This window comes from Octopus bimaculoides, chromosome 14, assembly GCF_001194135.2.
Source record: "Octopus bimaculoides isolate UCB-OBI-ISO-001 chromosome 14, ASM119413v2, whole genome shotgun sequence".
NCBI lineage: Eukaryota > Metazoa > Mollusca > Cephalopoda > Octopoda > Octopodidae > Octopus > Octopus bimaculoides.
Window position 1 is genome coordinate 59933931 of NC_068994.1, and position 4351 is coordinate 59938281.

Consider the following 4351-nt stretch of genomic DNA (forward strand, 5'->3'; position numbering starts at 1 on the left):
TATATATATGACAGGAAGAGTTTGCCTGAAATCATCTGACAGCAGAAGCGTTACACCTCCCATTGGAGCCTGACAGTCTCGGGTGTCTTTCAGGGCTCTATCTAATGCTTCCAAAGCTCCCTTGTGAGCCATGGTGCACCCATCCCAGACAATTAGATGGCACCTTTTAAGTACCTTCCCCTGATCTGAGCTTTTGGTGATGTTGCATGAAGGCATCTCGGATGCTGCTAAATTTAGAGGGAGTTTGAAAGTGGAGTGTGCTGTCCTGCCACCGGGTAACAAAGTAGCTGCAATCCCGGAGGAAGCCACAGCTACTGCGATGTCCTGGTGCTGCCTAACTTCTGCAAGGAGAAGCTTTGTTATAAATGTTTTTCCTGTCCGTCCAGGGGCACCGAGGAAGAAGATTCGTCCCTCACGTTGGCGTACACTGTTAAGAATAGTTGTGTAGGCCTTAAGCTGGTCTGGAATTAAATTAAGGATCATTTTCAAGAATGTACTTTGAAAGCGCTTGAGTGCCGTAGGATGTTTCACGAATGACAGCAGTGGGAAGGCTATTTGACCCTGGCCTGAATGTCCGTGGCAAGCCGTGCGTGGACAATTCCTTTCCAGCCAGTGTGGCGATTCTGTCTTCTTCAATGTCAATGAGGGTTTTGTCGTAGACTTCATTGCTGATGCCCTCCGTGTGAGGACAGAGCCGTTGAGTTTGCCGCTGGAAGTCTTCAGCCAGGTTGTCTCCGTATTCGAACCGTAGTAATAAGCACACAAATCAAACAAGGATCAAAAAAGGTTATATTTACGAGGCTATAGTAGAAGACACTTGCCCAAGGTGCCACGCAGTGGGACTGAACCCGGAACCATGTGGTTGGTAAGCAAGCTACTTACCACGCAGCCACACCTGCGCCTATGTTGCTTTTGAGTGGGATCGAATCCAGGACCAGGTGGTCGTAAAAAGACTTTTTTTTTAACCAATCATACATCCATACTATATATTATTAGGCAGCTGTGGTGAATTTAAATCTTCACATACTTCCAGCTTCCATTTTGTTTATATTTTGTTAATTTAGCGAGTTCACGGAAAGAGAAACCAAACCATTCCCATTCAAATTCTCTCTCCCTCTTCTCTCTTTCTTTCCTGTTCCTCGCCTTAATTCTTTCTTCTTCTCTTTTCATCTCCTTTATTCTCTTTTTCGTTATCTTCAACTTGGCCCCTCCCATTTAGTGAACGCCTTTCCTCATTTGCATATTTCTTCCCCATCTAAGCGTTTTATACTGTCTCTCAACCTGAATCTCTCTTAGAGCAGACTCATCTCTATTTCTCTCCCTCTTCCCTTCACTCCTCCCAATTCACTCTTTACTCCACCTCCTTCCACCCCCTTCTCCTATATTCTGCAATAAACATCTTTCTTCTATGTTTTCTCCCTTCTCCTCCTTCCCCCCTCTCTCTCTCTCTCTTTAACACACACACGCACATACATAACACGTTTCTTATTTCTTCCTCTCTCTTCATCTTTTTCACCTCCTCTCACTCCTCCTTCTTCCGATTCCCTCTTCGTGTCTCCCCCCCCCTCCCCATCATAGCTCTTCTCTGGAACTCCGTCATATCATGACCAGCGAAGCGAATCAGTCTACCTTTGTCACTGCAAGACAATCTTCTACTCACTTGTGTCAATGCACGGCCGATTGCAGTCGAATACATTTTACTCAAAGTTGCTTCGTGTGACATTAATCATTTCATTCCAGCCAGACCAAGCCATTTCCACACCAGCAGAAAATCGCGTCTGTTGTTTGGATAAGTATAACTTGATATTTATTGTGCTGTAAGCGACTTAGTTTTCGCAGCAGATGAAGCGGAACGACCCAGAAGACGCACGCGTCCTACGATTTAATGGCGTCACTCACAGTCCAAAACAAAATGGTCGTACACAAATCGAGGTGGAGAATTTTCTTCTAGGACTATTCTTGCAGCGTTAAGCTTTATCACGTCCGTTTACAGTCGAAGGTGTTAAGCATGACTTTACGCGAATGTATGTGTGTTTGTCTGGTGTCAGTAACTTAGTGGTTTGACAAAAGTGATCGATCGAATAAGTACCAGGCTTTAAAAAAGATAAGTACTAAGGTCGATTCATTCAACTAAAAAAGTAAGATATATACGACGGGTTTCTTTCAGTTTCCGCCTACCAAACCCACTTCACAAGGCTGTGGTCGGAAGACACTAGCCCAAAGTGTCACGCAGTGGGACTGAACCCGGAGTCATGTGGTTGGGGAGCGAACTTCTTACCACACACACACACACACACACACACACAGAGAGAATTGTTTGAAATATTCCGTAATCTTCAACTTCGAGTTATTGTGTCTAACAATTCATTTACATGTCTTTTCACAGTCAACAGAATTGTCTGTGTTTCTCCATCTCTCTAACAGTCAACCTGTCTTCAAATGCCAGTCTGTCTGTCTGTCTTCTAGTTGATCTGTTGTCTTGTTTGTCTATCTAACTCAACAGGTCTTTGCAAGCAGTTTCTGTTAGCTGCCAGCTGGCTGTTTTGGTTCGTTTTGTGTAACACAGGTAATTTGAATATTCAAATGAGGTGTCAAATGCGAACTTCTGTTCGGGATGGATACGCATCTGTGATGTATGTATTGGTTCCTTTTTTTTTATTTTGTCTGGTGGCCAAATAAATTCTCCCCCATCTCAGACAAATTTCGGTACCAGTGGAATTGTTTGTACTGACTGACCATGAGATGTATTAAAGAATTTTCTTTATCTTCTTATCATTTGTGTGTGTGTGGGGGGGGGGGTGTAATATTAACAGAAGATACATTTGGTATTGCATGTTTATTGGGTACAACATATGTTTCGACCCATCAGTCTGGGTCTCCTCAAGTACATCGATAAAGCTATGTCTCGCAAAAAATCTGTAGTGAGACATATCTTTATCAATGTACTTGAGGAGACCCAGACTGATGGGTCGAATCAGATGTTGTACCCAATAAACATGCAATACCAAATGTATCTTCTGTTAATACTGCACGGCGCCCGTGTTATGGAATTATTTTGAAAGAAGTGAAAATGTAAAAAGTAGGAGTAGGGACAGGGAATTGAAAATGAAAGGTATTATTTTAGCATAATTGAAATGTCCATGATGGAAAACATATGAATCTGCTGGAAAGGTAAGAAAAGTGTTTGGAGTTGATATGCAGGTGTGCTTTTGAACATGAACCGATTTGGTTGGTATTTGTAACACGTCATGCTACCACTGAACAGGTATTTGCGAGAAGCCGTTACGTGGTAGTATCGCGTGCTAGAAATAGCTGTGAAATGTTTCATATTGATGCAATTTAGAAAGGAAAAAGGTTACATACCGAAATCAGGGAAATGAATGCATGTGCTTTAGTTGATCAGTATTGCTTTGATTGAGCAACGTTGTGAAAGAGAAGACGAGAGAAATGGTAAGAGGAAAGGAGAGAGTGATTATGAATTGCGTTCTGAATGTTATTTGCCTGGAAATGAATTCCGTCGTATTTCTAAGAAAGCAGACAGCTAGAACGATGAAGATATCAGTGGTGCTAGAGTGGTGTGGAGTCGCTTGACCCGTGCAGTAGGAAGGTTAGCGGTGAAGTGGATAACAATATACTTCACTTGACAAGGTAGCATGTGATTAATGTCTGTTACCATATTGCATTGACCCGTGGTGAGAAGTAAGTTTTATTTCCCTGTGGTGGGAAGGAAATGTGAATGAAATGAAACGGGACAATGTTTTTGAGATCGCCGTTCAGTGGTGCTATAGTCGCGTGGGGTCATTTGAAGTGTCCGTGCGGTAGGAAGGTTAGAGCTGAAGTGGATGACAATATATTTGACTTAACAAGGTAGCATCTGGTTAATGTCTGTTACCATGTTGCATTGTCTCGTCGTGAGAAATAAGATTTATTTGCCTGTCGTGGTAATGAAATGAGAATGAGATGTAAGGGGACAATGTTTTTGAGATCCCGGTTCGTGTGTAAGACAGGTCTGAAAGGGTTCCCAACAGTTATTAGTCGGAGTGGTAGAGTGTTATATATGTATGTATGCGTGTATATATGTGAGATGATAGTTTCAGTCTTAAAGTGAAAGTATCTGACATTACAATAGAGAGATGTTATTGTTTCACTTTTGACACGTAATACTGCAATAGTGGAGGAAATGTGCTATTGCTCTGGGCTCGCACTAGGCAAGAAGTTAAGAATATTTTTGGCCCAAAACACTACATGGACCCTAAGTAAGGCATGTGTAAAATTTGAATGAAATTGGTTGTGTAGTTCTCAAGTTTTAGGGATTCACACAGACAGACAGACACACATTCTCATCTTTATA

The 4351-nt window shown here is 42.2% G+C and overlaps 1 protein-coding gene across 2 annotated transcripts in view; it reads right to left on the minus strand.

The window, feature by feature from the left end:
* LOC106882916 (regulator of G-protein signaling 12) overlaps positions 1-4351 on the minus strand; it is a 106072-nt gene that overhangs the window by 81536 nt on the left and 20185 nt on the right. The window lies entirely within an intron of this gene.